Raw genomic sequence first — 17,510 nt, 5'->3', positions numbered from 1 at the left:
CTTCCAAGTGAGTCATGAGTCACATCGGCCACATTGAACCTTTCGACGAGACCACGAGTGACTGGCGCTCGTACGAGGAAAGGTTGAAAGCCTATCTTTTGGTCAACGATGTTCCAGTAGCAAAGAAGGTTCCTGCGTTCCTGAGTCTCATCGGCGCGAAGACCTACGCGCTGCTCAAGTCGCTGACGGCACCGGACGCACCGTCGTCACGAGAGTTTGACAGTCTCCTGAAACTCCTGAGCGATCACCTGGCACCGCAGTCGTCTGTCATCGCAGAGCGTGCTAAATTTTACAAGCGGTCACAGCGAAGCGGTGAGTCCATTACCGAATTTGTCGCGGAACTTCGAAGGCTGGTGCAGAGTTGCGAATTTGGAAGTTTCTTGGATGAAGCGCTCCGGGACTGTTTCGTTTGCGGCCTGCTCCGCGAGGACATTCAGCGTGTGTTGTTCACGGAAGACAAAAAGCTAACCTTCCAAAAGGCCGTAGATAGAGCTCTTGCCATGGAAACTGCAACGATTAGCGCGGCGTTCACGCATAACAGCGCATCCCCGGCGTACGAAGTGAATAAGGTTCGAGGCGAAAAGCAGTCTGTGATGTCGGCAAGCTGCTTCCGTTGCGGGTCACCCAATCACTCTAGCGAAGCATGCCCTCATATCGGCGATACATGTTACAATTGTAACCGAAAAGGGCATATTCAACGCGCCTGCAGGAAAGGAAAGAAAGCTAGGGAGGCAAAGCTCCGGAAACGTGTGAAGATGCTCACGTCCGTCCGAAACGAGTCGTCTGTCTCACTTAAATCATTCAACGCAGACCCATTTACTGTACCCGTGAACGTTGACGGTGTCCTACTGACGATGGAGCTTGACACCGGCGCAGCCGTATCCGTCATATCATGGCGCGAATTCCAGAGGTTGTTTCCACGTAAGCGACTTCAGCCAGCATCGTTAAAGCTGCGCACGTATACTGGGGCCATAGTAAAACCGAAGGGTCTGGCGAAAGTCGTCGTGCGCCACAACGACCAGTGCGTGGAGCTTCCCCTGTACGTCGTGGACTCTACAGGACCGGCACTCCTCGGCAGAGAATGGTTGCAAGATATTCGTTTGGATTGGAAGAACCTAGTTTTTTTTAATCACCTTGGTCTCTCTCGAGAAATATCAAAGCACTGGCAAGAAAAGCTGGAAGCCATGCTAGAAAGCCATTCCGAACTTTTCAAGGATGAGCTAGGTACCATCACGGAAGAGCAGGCCGAGCTTGTCCTTCGCGAAGGGTCACAGCCGAAGTTTGTAAAGGCAAGAAGCGTTCCCTTTGCTCTGCAACGTGCAGTAGAAGCGGAACTTGTGAAAATGGAGAAGCTTGGCATCATAACGCCTGTTGCTACAAGCGAATACGCAACGCCCTTGGTACCGGTAGTGAAGAGGGATGGAAGCCTCCGACTGTGTGTCGATTATAAAACCACCGTCAATCCCTGTCTAGAAGTAGACCGCTACCCGCTACCTCGGATAGATGACCTTCTCGCAGCGCTTGCAGGAGGGGAGGAATTTTCGAAGATTGACCTGAGTAGGGCCTACCAGCAGGTAGTTATGGCGGAAGGCTCCCGGAAACTACTGACGATAAACACGCATAAGGGCTTGTATACTATGAACCGTCTGGCTTTCGGCATTTCGTCCGCCCCAAGCATATTTCAAAGAATTATGGACAACATGCTGAAAGGGTTGGAAGGAGTCAGTTGCTACCTTGACGACATCCTGGTCACAGGCAAGACCAAGCGAGAGCACTTCCGTAACTTGGAAGCCGTCTTGTCAAGATTGCAGGAACGCGGTGTGCGCATCCGGCGCGATAAGTGCTCGTTCTTTCAACGAGAGCTCCGTTATCTGGGCCACGTCATCAACGCCGAGGGTGTTTGCGCATCGCCTGAAAAGGTACTGGCACTACTAAATGCGCCTGCTCCAAAAGACAAGCAGCAACTGCAGTCATTCCTTGGGATGGTCAATTATTACGGCAAGTTTGTTCAGCGTCTCTCGACTTTGGCACAGCCGTTGTACAGGCTGCTAAAGCAAACAACGGAGTGGACGTGGGATGCGTCATGCCAGCTTGCTTTCACGGAGATAAAAGCAGCTATGGCTTCCCCTCCAGTTCTTGCCCATTATGATCCGAAGCGACCGCTTCAACTTGCCTGCGACGCATCTCAGTACGGTATAGGCGCAGTTCTTTCGCAGAAAATGATAAATGGATCAGTTCGACCGGTTGCCTACGCATCCCGCACCTTGTCAAGTGCCGAAAAGAACTACAGTCAGATCGAGAAAGAAGCCCTTGCCCTCGTATTCGGCGTAAAGAAGTTTCACTTCTACGTCTACGGTAGGTTCTTCACGCTTGTGACTGACCATAAACCACTGCAAACAATTCTCGGCCCGAAAACAGGCATTCCCGCGATGGCAGCTGCCCGCATGCAGCGTTGGGCGCTGACGCTGTCAGCCTACAACTATGCTCTTGAATTCAAGAAATCTTCCGATAATGCGGAAGCAGACTGTTTATCGCGCTTGCCGCTCGACAGCAGCGAAAAGCAATCAGAAGAAGAAAGCGAAATTTTTTATTCGCTTCGTTTGGAAACGCTGCCTGTCACAGGCCAAGACATCGCTCGTGAAACGAGGCGTGATCCATTACTAAGCAAGGTACTGAACTTCACAAGTGCTGGCTGGCCGTCGCATGTCGCTGAGAAGGAGTTGAAACATTTCTTCGACAAGCGTTTGGAGCTCACAGTTCATCAAGGGTGTTTAATGTACGGCATGAGAGTAGTTGTGCCTTCAAAACACCGAGCCTTCTTGCTTGAGGAACTTCATCAGGGTCATCCCGGTATCGTAAGATGCAAAGAACTCGCGAGGAGCTACGTCTGGTGGCCTGGTATCGACGCGGACCTAGAGCAACACGTGAAGAAATGTGAAGAGTGTCAACAGCAACGGAACGAACCAGCACCGGCTCCGCTTCATCCATGGTCATGGCCGACTTCGCCGTGGCAAAGAGTTCACTTGGATTTTGCTGGACCCATGAAAGACAAAATGTTCCTTGTTGCTGTGGACGCACACTCAAAATGGCCGGAAGTTTATGTCATGCAGAGGACTACGGCGTACCACACAATTCAGTGTCTCCAAGACCTGTTCTCGCGTTTTGGCGTACCCGAGACCATCGTGACCGACAACGGACCACAGTTCGTTTCCGAAGAATTCAAGAGCTTCGTCAAAGGCTTCGGTGGTCGTCATATCGTGAGTGCAGCGTACCATCCAAGCACGAATGGCCTTGCGGAGAGATTTGTACAGACAATGAAATCTGCGTTGCGGAAAGGACGACCCCAAGACTCCTTGCAGGCAACCTTACAGACGTTCCTGGTGACGTACCGCAACACGCCGCATGCGACTACAAGAGAAACTCCAGCAAACCTTTTCATAGGTAGGCGACTGCGCACGAGACTCGACGCAGTCAAGCCTTCTGTCGGGGGAAGAGTGGCTCAGCAACAGCTCTCCGATATGGTGCGACGCAAGGCACGTGAGCGACTTTTCAACATCAATGATGAGGTCCTCGTGAGGAATTACAGAGGTCCTGAGAAATGGGTCCCTGGCACTATCATTCAGCAGTCTGGCCCCGTTTCATACAAGGTTCGCGTTAGAACGAATCATGGGGTGCTCATTTGGCGTCGTCATCAAGACCAGCTACTGCTCAGCATCGACAGCTCAAAGCAGAGCATCACGGAAGATTTTATTCCAGATTTCAGGGATCCTGAGAGCGCCAACGAGCCATTTCCAGCTGCGGCCCCTGCGGCAACGACCGACCCTCCAGGGGAGCGACGCTATCCACAGAGGGACCGGCGACCTCCTGACAGATATCAGCCATAGCATTAGTTGCATTGTATAATGTGGCAAAAGGACTTTGTGCTCATTAGGAGGAAGGAGATGTTGTGTGCGCGCGAAACCAAGCACGCGTGTTATCGCGTGCTGTCTGCGCATGCTCTCTGCCCGGCTATCTCTTATCGGGTAGCCCGTGCTGGCTTTAAAAGACCGCTCGCACGGGCCCACCCCGCGCAGTATGTAACCTGTTGGCTGCCTGCCAAGTAGCAGGAATAAACGTTCTTTCGACGCTACGTCTACGCCGCCCAGTTCTTGGATGCCAGACATGACATGCTTAGCCATGTAAGTGAAACTGCGCAGGTAATTGGAAACGACATTGTATGTGCCGCCGGAAAAATCGTCGGCACATACGATGCGCGTTAGCTAAAGTCATTTTTCCAGTTTCCCACAATATGTTTGCTGCAAATCCGTGTTGCCTCCGTTGGCGACAACAGACTTCCATCAACATTACGCGGAAATAAACAAAATATATCGCCGCAGAGCACAATTACGACATGCGCACACAACTTTGACAATTACGTCCCCTACAATGTATAATAGAGGCAGCAATGTAAATAGCTTGGCCATTTCTTAACCGTGCTCAAGAGACAGAAGTTGATAGCATGAGTAATCATTTCTGCTTCAGCAATGCCGGCGCGACCAAGACGCCGGGCGTGTATCGTCCAGTAACTCGATCTAACGGTGCAGTGGCGATGCAGCAATTAACTCCGGTCACGTTCAATGCATCGTGCACATATTCAATTTCTCGGCAAGCGTGAACTCCGGCCACTGCTAGCTCATGGAACAGAAGTGGTTTCCATTGTTGGGCAACGCACACACAAATGAAACACGAGAAAGAAAAGAAGACAGGCGCTGGTCGAACAACTGAAAGTTTTTATTTGAATGTAAAGATTCTATAAGCACTAATCATGAAATTCATGTTGATTATATGTAAAAACCGTCAAACACTCCCGAGTTATCAATGAACGAGGTCACTTCGTTTGCAGTTGTTTATTTCGTTCAGAGCAGTTGCTCAGTGGCTATGGTGTTGGGCTGCTGAGCACGAGGTCGCGGGATCGAATCCTGGCCACGGCGGCCGCATTTCGATGGGGGCGAAAACACCCTTGTACTTAGATTTAGGTGCAGGTTAAAGAACCCCAGGTGGTCAAAATTTCCGGAGTCCCCCACTACGGCGTGCCTCATAATCAGAAAGTGGTTTTGGCACGTAAAACCCCATAGATTATTATTATTAGATACCGCAGTTCTCCGTCTGTCGTCTGCTTTTTTTCGTAGCATGTTCTTCTGAATCGGCAGAATTTCACTGGTGGAATCAACGCTTTTCTGTTTACATTGCTGTCGTGACAGTTAACATCTCCAGTCATCTGAAGAGGCGCAGTTGCAAGGCAGCGGCGGAAATGTACACCCGCGGGAGATGAAATCGTTCCGCCAGGGGAGAAACGAGCGCTGGCCTCTAGGATGAAACTTGGCGTGCGGGGACATCCATGGCCTGGCATCTGGGTGCCGCCTCTTTCACACTTTCGGTCCCACGGCCATGCACGGCACCGTGCCGCCCCTAACACACTACCGCCTTCTCTTGCACTTTACTTCCTATACAATGGCTGGAAGCGTATTCGCTGACGCATCAGTCGCACTCTTTGCGCTCGGCAGAGCTGCTCCGGTGACGGCGGTGGGCAGGGGGGCACGGTGTCATACTGGCCGCTCGGCCAGGCGTTGTCACCGTTGTCGCGGGCTTCACTGCGCGACTGCTCGTCGTTGACGCCGTCGCGCCGCGTGACGTCTGCATCGGCGCCTTCGCTCGCTTCTACTCTCTCCGGCGTGGCGCGATCAGCTGCAAGGGTGTGGTCGAGAGTCAACAGACAACACAAGAGCGTGGTGCCAATCGCGTCTGCAAATTACTAAGCGGCTACACGGCACAAAGACAGCTGAAATTTTAGACTTAAGCCCGCGCGCTGTTCCTCTCGAGGCAGCCGCGTCTCGGTCGGCGTCAAGGTCGGATGTCTAAATTCCCCCACTTAAGACGCAACGAACAAGTTATGTTAACGTTGATGCGCATTGCCTGCAATGTCACAGATCACGTCACGTGTCTTCATCAAAACTACGCAGGGCGTGTAGAAGCAGAGCGCAACGCAGGGTCCAGGCGACCAAACGGGTATGGCTGTTAGTCTCTTGGGGGACTAAATGACCTGCCACAGATTTTGAACCAATTTTGGACTAACTGCGGGAGCAAATGCAGCGGCCTAACTGGGGGAGCAACTACTGCAGACTAAAAGTGAGGGCAACTTTTAGACCCTCCCAGTTAGTCCCTAGAGAATCAACGGTTAGTCTGTTAAGGTTAGTCCACAGGGAGTAACTGCAGGAGCAACTTTTAGTCCTTCCCGTTAGTTCCTAGAGGACCAACAGTTAGTCTGTTAAGGTTAGTCCACAGGGAGTAACTGCAGGAGCAACTTTTAGTTCTTCCCAGTTAGTCCGAAATCACTTTTCCAATGATTCCAGGTTGCCATAGCTTTTCAAGCAAAAACAATGATCGAACTCAAGTAACCCATGTTTATTTTTGATTACATATTGCCACCATCATCTTGAGCCACAATTAACAAAACAAATAAAGGAATACTAGCATACAAATGCCAAGTCCTTGGTATACAGTAATGACATATAGATACAGAAGATAAAAAATTGACTGGAAATATGCAGCAGTTCAAACAAAATAAAACAACTCCAAAGTATACAGCAGATGGAACGTGTCATAGCCAGAGTAAAATCATGAAAATGAAATTAAGTCAGGAGCAGTCACAGTCAAATATAAGTTAGAAGCACTCTACAACCCCCGAATGCAGAGATCTAACTTGGCTCGAACTTGACTTCTGGCAGTCTCAAGACAGCTTCGCCGCGCGTCGTAAATCGTGCTTGATCTTGCGGACGACTTGGGAACGACTTGGCTGCGTCGAAGTCCGCTCAAGTTTGAAGTCTGCTCCCGGGCTAGCTTGAAACTGACTTCGTGTGTTATTCCAACATGGCAGCCTCCCGAACGGACGTCGCGCGGAGGTTAGCTGCTTTCGAGTTTGCTTGCTACGCCATGGATACAGCATTTTCAGAGGCGCAGCCCTTGCCGAAAATTCCGCGACCCACCCTACGTGACCGAGGGAATTCGATGGAGCTGTACGACGACGAACAATTCCTCGGTCGCTACAGATTCACGAAGAACGCCGTGCGACTTCTCGCTACGTTGCCTATCCGGGTAAGCTGGGACAATAGAAGACCGACTGTGTGCCTCCTATGCTGCAGTTGCTGATGGCTGTGATGTTTTACGGCGCTGGCACGTTTCAAACAGTCACCGGAGGTCCGGTCCGCATTCCTCAGTCAACAGTGTGCCGCGCAGTAGGAAAGGTGACTCTGCTCATCGCGAAGCACCCGCGCTGGTACTGGTGCGCTTCCCGCAGTCGCGGAAAGATTGATTGCGAGCGTATTTTCTTATCTCCTGTGACTACACATAACAAAAAGTAGCCCAAATAAGTCAGTCATGCAGAACATGTCCGCTTACCAGTTTTGTGGCGCTTTCCCTGTTCTTCCGCAGCTTCCTCTTTCCGCTTTTGCTTCAGGTTGGTCCAGCATTTTTTCAGTTGCAGGTGATCGCGCCGCGTAATCCCGTGGTTGGCATTCAAATGTTTTGCTATTTCTTTCCATGTCTGATTCTTCTTGGTCAACGACGCGACGTAAGTTTTCTTGCATTCCACAATATGCTTGTAGCCGTTCAGGAGTGTCGTCGGCAGGCTCCTTTCGTCTTCTTTAAAACGGGCTGCCGTGTTGCGTTGCGGTGCATTCTCTTGGGAGCAGACCGTACGTGAGTGCGACATTTCAGCGTCAAAGCCTGTTGACAGAACAGCAATTTCGTACCAAATGCGGCGCGCGGCCGTCGCGCGAGCCCCACAACTTGTTTTCCTAACAGACGACACTTTCCTAGCGGACGACACGCACTGCCGATTTGCGATGTCTACGACGGTGCCGCACTCTCCCTCTCGTTGTTCTCGACAAACCCTCCATGCGAAGCAGGCAAATCGTTTGCACGTGTCATTTTATTTATTTATTTTGTTTTCTATCGGGTGTTGTCACCCATATGGGTCCGGGCAGGGGACTCAACGGCGCTCGGTACTCTTTGTTCACAGCACATGTTGCAGTTTTTTTTCTTGTTTGTGACTCCGGCCTAGTGCGTTCGAATAGGTTGGCTTTTTCTTCAAAGGGTCACGTAGCCCGAGCAGAACACGGGCCGTCGCCTTCGTTCTGGAATGCCTAGAGGCGAAAAGGGACGCGCGAGCTCCCTCAGAAACCGACCGTATGCCTCGTCTCGGCCTCTTGTATCCGGTTGCCGGCCCAGACGGCGCATGAACGCTTTGCGGCAATCGAGAACAAAAGCCGAGAAAGAAATGACAGACGAACAGACGGGGGCATGATCGGCAGACGCTGCCTCAGGATATCGAGACGACGGAAGAGTGCGCGCGCGCCCGCCGGGACCCCGACGAGCCGAAGTAGCCATCGGCCGGCGGCGGACAAAGGGGGCCGCCGCCGGCAGAGAAAAACACGTACGCACCTTCAGACGCCCCGATGTGGTCTCCCCGGGACCCGACTTGCGCGCGCTTACCCGGAGTGCACGCAAGCAGGGCCCGATTCCCGCCAAAATGTTAGCCAATGGCGAAAGCCTGTTGACCTTCGTGTGGGCGGGATGACAGCAGAGCGACAGTGTTTTATGACCCGCTGCCACCCCGTCCAGGCAGGGAGGAGAGGGACACGGAGCTCCCCTCTCTAAAGGGACTAAAGTCAGAGGACTAAATTGTGCCGTTGATCCCCACCGTCGACCGTTACCTTGCAAGGACGAACATTTAGTCCCACAAATTTGCGCACGACACTTCGCCTCTGCACACGGCACGCACGGTGGATTAACCGTTGATCCAAAGGTCCAACGGCTGCCGTTAGTCCCCTTTTCCCCGTTTTCGGCTTAGAGTGTATGGAAGCGATCGACCGTCAAATCAACACTTCTGTGCCCGCCGCGTTAGCTTTACGGCTGCGGTATTGCTCGAGGTCGCAGCTTTGATACCAATCGCGGCAGCTGCATTTCGACAGGGGTGAAATGGAAAACGCACGCGCACTTAGAGTTTGGGACACGGTAAAGAACATCACGGTGTCAGAATTAATCCGGAGTCGTCCACTCCGGCGTTCCTCACAATCCCATTGTAATTTTGGCACGTAGGAACCCACATTCCAGTTCAAGTTTAATACTTCTGCCACAATGCGAGGTGCCATGTGGGGCAATGACTTCGCTCAACCCTGTCAGAGGTTATGAAATATGGCGCACAACAACGCCTCAAGCAAACACATATCCCTGCGTGCTCTGTGTACTACGCAGAAAAAAAAAACCAGTGGTGCCCGCAAGGTGACGGTTAACATCAGCTCACCACTTTCGTGTTAGAGATTAAACGTTGAAGAAATTAAGCTTAACCGCAAACGTCACCGCTAATTATCGTCAATCAAAGCACCCAGCACGCAAAGCTTCGCTTACATCAATTCCCACAGTGCGTGGGATCTGCATAATGTGGTCTCTCTCCTCTTGACAGATAAACAAATGTTCCCATCTGTTTATCTGTGTGCCAGTTACTCTGTCCTTGCCTTCAAAAAGCGCAAACTAGGCCAGAGAAAAAGGAAGCTCGGAATAACTTGATTAGTCGTTAGAGGTCTCTCGGCAGAAGAAAGCGCCGCATACTTTAGCATTTAGCTGGCATACAGCGTTTAGAGCACTTCGTGCCAGCTATAGGAGACTAGCGAGAACAGTTAATGATCAATGTGCGTCTGATATGTGCAGGTTAGTCCAGCGGCAACAGAAATGGTGCATAACGATAAATACAAACGTAACGGCAACCGACCCATAGCAGAAATATGAAAGAGAACACTTTTTGGTTGTTTTGAACAGAGTGCCCTAAACACATTCCTTAATAAATGTTTGATGAAACTAAATGTCGTAACTGGCAAGATTCTTGTTCAGATGAGCGTCATATTGCAAGTGTTCAATGAAGCTGGGAGGCCATTGGCAATAAAAGCACGCGTGCGTAAAATTTTTGCACACTGCACTCTAACAATGAAGAAAGTTCACCTTTTTGGGCCTTGTCATCAAACAATCCATCTTTCTTGCGCGCTTTTCTTGCTTTAAACGAACTGTACCGGTTCTTTAAGTAGAGCCTATTTTGTAGGCCAATGGAAAACCTGTCATTCGAAGTGTCGAAAGAACCGTGTTTCTTTTAGAGCGAGAAGAAATTCTTAAACAATTTTCTTCATCGGCGTCCCGGCCCCAAGACTACCGAATGCGATGGCAATGTCGTGAAATGTGGGAAACTAGAAGACTATAGGGATTCTGCAGGAACAGTTTTTTGTTCCTCAAACACTGAAATTACGACCCTGATAGCCGTCCTCAGCACGTAATCGGTAGCATAAGTAATTAGCTTTCTATTGTAGTCGACTAAAATCTTAGTGTTTTTCTTCCTTACAGGCACAGTGTGCCTTCCTGTGGGTGCTGCCTCCAACCTTTTGTGCGACAGCCTAGCGGTCATATTGTGGTAAAGAATGCCTACATGGTAGCGGGGGCGAAATTTGCTACATAGCAAATTTCGGTTACACGCCACAATTTCTCGTGTGTCCCTCTAAAGAGTGTTCTACCGCAGGCTATTTTCAAATTAGTTTATCAATATAGCAGAGGTAGAAATATTCGAAGCGCCGTGAACCTACGATCTCAGGAAACGAGCTACACCAACATCCTCTATAGTCGGATACAACTTTAGAAAAAAGGGGAGGCCCCGCCCAGATGACCGAAGCGGCGAAGTCACCGGCCGTCCGGCGCATGACGTCGGTCCAGAGTGCGCGCCCATATGGTGGATGCTCGTGTGCATCCGCCTCGGAGGAGTAAACTCCCCCTTTTTTCTAAAGTTGTATCCGACTATAGAGAGGTGTTGACTACACCGCCAACACGGACACTCTCTCCACTTGCCCCCGTCTAGCCTCCGCAAGCGAAATTCCTTCCCTGCGTTCTCCCATACCCGAGCCGAAGGATCGCGTGACGAAACGTCACGAGCCCCGCCTTCTTTCTTTTTTTTTCTGTCTCTCTCTGGCTTTTACAGGTGATGGCCTGGCGCGCGAGCTGTGGCGTTTGTCTTGTTTCTCGCAGCGAACGATTTTGCCCTCTGCTCATCTTTGAACATTAAATCGTCTACTAAAGCAAAAAACCAAACAAATACGTAATGTTGCCTCGAATAACTCTCGAAATCACGTGTCACTGTGAGTGACGTCGCTGCACTGCAATTGCCCCGCTGGCAGCGCAGCGCACGCGAGATGAGTGCGCGGCAAGTGGCGGTGCAATAATTTGCAGACAAGATCTCTAGCGCGCATTGTATGCAGTGCTAACTGCATGGGTTTCGGTTGCTCTCACTGGAGAAGTCTTAGGTCACGCTGACCCTACATACAGGCTTGGATCGCACTGTTACACCGTCAATCAAAGCCACGTCATTTTTGCACCCACTTCAGAGACAAAGTCAGAAATATAATTCCTGGTGTAATGAATGAAAACCTGCTCATTTCCATCAATGGGACATGCGATTTCCCCCATTTTCACCAAAATTCAAAGACGTTCTATACGGTAGACAGGTGCTTTAACGGTGTAATGCCGGCACCTTGAGGTTACGAAAGGCGTACACGTTACATGTTCTCCGGAGAGAAAAGTAGCGAGCGCAGTGTGTGATAGTAAGTCTCTTGTTATTAAGGAGTTTATTACAAGTGTAAGCACTATCAATTGTCAAAATATTTAACTTGTAATATTCGGAGTTTCCGCAATACGTACAAATTTTAACGCATTGGAGATTGCCGTGTGTCTGAGCTCATGTTTAGAATATGAGTGCTATGCACTGACTTCTTTTCAATTAACGTCGTACATGTAAACGTTTCAAATTAAATGAAGACTAAACAAATTAGACTCCTAGCGCAAGTAACCCCGTTCCAATCAGTTGAGTTACGAATATGTCAGGAAAGAAAATCAATTCCTTCGACCTCATCAGCAGGTTCATTCTCAGTAAACCAGCGCCAAACTCGGAAAGACATCAATTTGAAAAAAAAAGGAACTTACTCAAGCGCAGCTGTTGCAACTGAGAGCCGAGACAATCCTCCTTGGCGGCCCCGTCGTTGCTCTTCCTATCCATTTCAACGCGGACTCGGTGGTGACTACTTTGGTTCCACAAGGCTCTCGCGAAATGGCGAAGATGCACTGGCGACAAAAGCGCTCGGCAACCGCCGATCGGGTCACGTTATAGTTGTCTCTCTGCTACTCTATTGGTTGTCCGCAGTCCCGCCTTCGTGACTTCATGCATTTGTTCACCTTAGTAGGCGTGTCCTTTGTAGGGAGAAGGGAGGGACAGCTGACTGCACCAGTATCTGGAGAACGCGCCTGTCGCCGCTTTCCAGGTACTCGCGCCACCGGAGCTATGAAAGCGAAGCTTGCTTCGCCTCTTCCTTCGACTTTCCCTCGTCAGCTGCAGCTCTGGCTGCTGTTACTGTCTGGCACACTGTGTCGGGGAGTAGTTCACACTGTGGGCCTACATGTCGGGAGCGCGAAAGAGAACAAAAGGTGCGCGAGGAAGTCGTTTGGCACTCGCTTGTGTCGAATTATCACAATGCCCCCTGGAGCTCTTTCGGCAGCCTCTTGACAGCTGTATCACTGACCCCCGCGACCCACCTTACCCCCACGGGTAAAAGCTTTGCAAAAGCATTGCAGAAACTGCAGCGCTTAACTTTCTATTAACCTGCAAGTCGAGAGGGAAGCTAGATAGAATGGAAGAGAGGGGGTGAGGGCACAGATTGGGTGGAATCGACGCAGTCGCGAAGCGAGTGATTAACAGCCTTGCCACCCTTCGCTCGTAGTTCCCGTACAAGGAATGGGGAGGGTTAGGATAGGAAAACGGTGACGTGAGAAGCCAAGAAAAAGCTGCTATAGAGACCCGACAGCAGTTGCGGGCAAACGGGATCAAACTTAAGTTCAAGTGACGGTGCGTTACGTAATTGCTATTTCTGAAATATAAACACCATGCAAATTTGCCAAGCGTACGACTTATGCAGGGCTTGCAGAAGCGCGGCCGCATTAATTAAAGCGCACTGTAGGGTCTATAGGAGACACTGCGGAAGCGGCCACTCGTAAAATCAGCAATTCTGCGCGAACCATATCGCTTTGAGGCTATGGCATTGTTCGAGGCAGCGGATTTGATTCTCACCGCTGCGGACGCATTTTAACGGAGGCGAACGTCTACAAACACGTTAAAGATCACCACGGTGTGAAAATTATTCCGGTGTCCGCCACTGAGGCGTGCCTCATAACCGTATTGTAGTCTTCGCACATACAGCCCTGCAATTCAATTAAAATTTCATACTTCCGCCATGATGCGCCTTGCCACAAAATGAATGAGCTCATCCCTCTCAGAGGTTGTGAACTATGGCTCACAACAATGCCTCTAGGAGACATATCCCCCTACGTGTTCTGTGTACTACGCAGACAAACTTCAACGGTGCACGAAAGGTAACGTTTGACATCAACTCATCGCTGTCGTGTTGGACTAAACGTTCGAGAACTTAAACATTCGCCGTCACCATAACCGCTAATTATCGTCAGTCTAACCAAACAGAACAGGAAGGCCCGCTTACATCGATATCCACAGTGCGTGGGATCCGCATAATGTTCTCTTTTTTCTTTCCCTTGTCTCTGACATTCACTGTGTTAATAAAATTGAGAAGAGCTTGCCGTTAGACTAGATTAGTTTGTACGCGCTCTTAAGAACGAAAACAGGACAACAAAGAAAGTCCTACAGAACAATGGTTCTCGCGCGGCAAAATGTATTAAGGACCAGGGTGCCGGGCCAGGAAAGCTAAGAAACCGCACAAAAGACAGGTCGGAGGACTGCAGACAAATTGCCTGAAAATCCACGTAGAAGCAGAAATACAGAAATGTTAGGAGTCGCCACGCCGTTCAACAACTCGGTGAACTTGAAAGAGTGCGACAGTGACTAACAAATGTTTAAGAATATGAGGAAGATAAGGGGGCGGGGAGGGGCAGCGCATAAAAGGCGCCGGGAACGAAGTTGGACACAGTGATAGCGTCTCGTCACTGCCCTCTGACTCAGCACCAGGTGGCCTTGGCCCGTCGCTGAGCTGAGGCTCACTTTCCCGTCGTAAACACGTGCTGCTTGCTGCGGGGAGTAGATTGGTGTCAGGAGACACGACACTTTGAAACCTATCGGCGGAGCAAGTGGCGCTCATTTTACTGCGAACTAGGAATAGCCCAAGTTAGGGTGGCTAGAATTGGGAGGTGTGAAGACCGCGGCGCCGCCGCCATTGCCGAGGGAGGCCCCGCTACGCGTTCCTCCCACTGGGGTCAAATTTGGCGCTTCCGTCGGGGGCGCGGGTAGGGTGGCTAGCGCGGGGGCGCCGTGAGCACGGTGGAAGAATAAATTTATTCTTCCACCGTGGCCGTGAGCTTGTCAGTCTCGTAGGCCACGGTGAAGTGCAAAGTAACTCTCGTGGTCGGTATAGTGCAGCTGTATTTTTCTCGCGTTTCCTATTTTTCGATCGCTCCACACCACAGCGAATCTAAGTGGCACAGAATGGGATGACGTGAAGGTCAGAGTGCGTGAGTGCTTCAGGTCTTGGGGCAAGCTTCGAGCGCACGAGGAGCGTGGGGAGATTAAAATCGTCTCCGACGCGATCCTCCTGCTCTCGAGGCCACTGTCCGGCGGGTCTGGTGTTGCTTTGGCTCTGGCCTCACTCCGAAAGGAACTTCGGATTCTCCTGCAGCGACGCTGGGACGGCTTGAGGGCCACAGCCTGAGCAGAGCTGTGGGAAATGGAAGCGTGGTGCAGCAGAAACGTCCTACGTAAGCATCTTTCAAGGAAGAACACAACTCTCTTTTCCCTAATAGATCCAAGTGATGGTAGCATAGTCGACTCACCAGATGGAGTTCTTGCACTGGCGAGGCAGTTTTACATGACCTTGTGTGCCTCTCCAGCTGTCTTTCCGTTTGCTTCACCAGCTGAGCCGCCACAAGCGTGCGACTCAGCCATAGATGAGGACGAGCTATTTTCGGCCTTGAAGTCTATGAAGCGTAATCGCAGTCCAGGATCTGATGGTCTGACAGTCGAATTTTATGTTAAATTTTGAACACTGTTAGTGAAGCCGTTCATATCGCTAGTGAACAGGCTACTCGGTGAAGGGACTCAGCGTCTCAATGAGAGGGGCTAATCACTTTCCTTTGTAAGGACGAGTCGAGGAGCTCCGATCTGAGAGCATGGCGTCCAATCACGCTTCTGAACTGCGATTATAAGCTCATAGCAAAGTGCCTGTGTACGCGACTCACGCCAGTGCTCAGCACTGTTTTGGGTCCATACCGGGCATGTAGTATCCAGGGGTGCTCTACTCAGCTTCATGGTTTAGCAGTGAGGGACCTTCTCTTGGAGGGAAATACCAGGAAACTTCCCGGTATTCTTTGCTCCTTCGTTCAGGAGAAGGCTTTCGACATCATTAGCCATAGGTACCTTTTCCGTGTTCTGGAAGAGGCTGGTTTTAGTGTGGGTTTTCGGCAGATGGTCCAAGCTTTGTATTCTCGACCGACTTCTGCTGTTGTCATACGGGACCGCGTCTCGGCAAGGGGGGGGGCGGGAGGAGGGCTTCTGTATCCCTCAGCATGTCTATACAACCTCATGCAGCCACTCGAGGACAGGTTCACTCGTGCATTTAACACTACGCGACTGCACGCAAAATTTGTCAAGAATTTCTTGTTTCTAGCAGCCAATGTGCCACAGATTGGCTGCAGGAGGCATTCCGCTGATCTAACAGGATCGGTGTCTAGGTTTTATTGTATTACACGTATTCACTTTTTCCTCAAAAGCTTAAATCAGTGTGTCATCCACAACAAAGCCAAGAAGGTTAAGCCCTGCGTTTTGCAAAAATGTGATGTTATGCAATAACTGTTATTTCCAATAAACATGTATTAAGTCGCAAGCGCTTTGTACTTTCTAGAATTTCTTCACCACAATGCTGATATATTGCATGAACTTCCTCCATTTAAAGTAATGTTACAATTCCAAATATGACTTATGTGCGGGCGACACATTCAAGGTTATTCCAATGCGCTGGCCTTGCGTGGCAACTCCTATGAACTATATATTCAGTAACGCATAAGCGCGCTAATCTCGGCAAGAGGTGGTCGCAAAAATCGTTGCTGTGTCCGCAGCGTAGTCGATGCTCGCTGTTTCCATGTGGAATGAGAGCAGCGAAACATCATTAAATTCTCTCAGCATCTACAATGTACAGAAAAAAGTCTGGTCTGATTTAACGCATTCAAACGCAAAAACTAAGCGCTACCAAATCATTTTCCCGCTCGGAGGTATGCAGACGACCCGAGAAACTACGGCGCCCTAAACGGCGCCCCGGCCGGCAGCGCCGTCACGTGGCAAGAACGCGTTTTGGGGCCAGCTTCCGGAGGCCGGTCTTCACACCTCCCCATTCTAGCCATACCCAAGTTTTAGAGAGGCTTCGGAACAGGAAGCAACCTTGCTTCGGACTGTGACTCATAAATTCCCGAATGTGATCAACAATACGCGTCGTGTGGTGACTACAATATACCGTTATCGCAAGTTACTTCCAAACATTTCTTTAAACAAGTCGGACAGCAGGTCACCGAAAGAGAATGATACTGTCGAAGTTCTAGAGCAGAGCTTCGTTCCCGTATTTTTAAATCTAGAATATAGCATACTCACAACGCCGAAAGCGCGATAGAGTGATAGGAGACTTGCAAAATGGCGCCCGCGCTGTTCCCTGCGTAGCCGTGCTCTAAGATCTAGCTGGAAAACAACGGTTATCTACACGGTTATCTGGGGTGCAACAGGTCTGACTTGCCAGCAAGAAGACGCACGATAATGCGCTGTATTGGTTTTGCTTAGCCCCGTTTTAGGCGCTGTTCGTTTTTGCAAGTCATGTGCCAGCTAGGTAATCGACATACTTTACATAAATGCATCACTGCCTAAAGTAAATTAGTTTTTTTCACATATCAGCATTTTTAGAAATAGCCTAACGATGATATCATTATGTGATGCGAAGTGGTTGCACACATTAGCAATGAAAATTTTGGTCAGAAGTTAAGCTAACTGTTGTTTCGGCAACGCATAATTAGACGCGCATCCTCGTTGATAAAGCTTGTCAGTGAATGCTAGGAGTTTGTCACTGCATGGTATAGAACATCTATATATATATATATATATATATATATATATATATATATATATATATAGTCATATAATGAGAAGCCAACAAACACTGACACCAAGTACAACATAGGGGAAATTGCATGTGCTTAATAAATGAAATAAAGTAATGATAAATTAATGGAAATTAAAGTGGATGAAAAAACAACTTGCCGCAGGTGGGAACCGAACCCACAACCTTCGCATGTCGCGTGCGATGCTCTACCAATTGAGCTACCGCGGCGGCGTTTCCCCATCCACTTTCTTGGGTATTTATGTGTACTAGTAGAACCCTGGGAGTGTTAGC

Source organism: Dermacentor albipictus, chromosome 5 (assembly GCF_038994185.2).
Source record: "Dermacentor albipictus isolate Rhodes 1998 colony chromosome 5, USDA_Dalb.pri_finalv2, whole genome shotgun sequence".
Taxonomy (NCBI): domain Eukaryota; kingdom Metazoa; phylum Arthropoda; class Arachnida; order Ixodida; family Ixodidae; genus Dermacentor; species Dermacentor albipictus.
Note: the sequence above shows the minus strand (reverse complement) of the source record.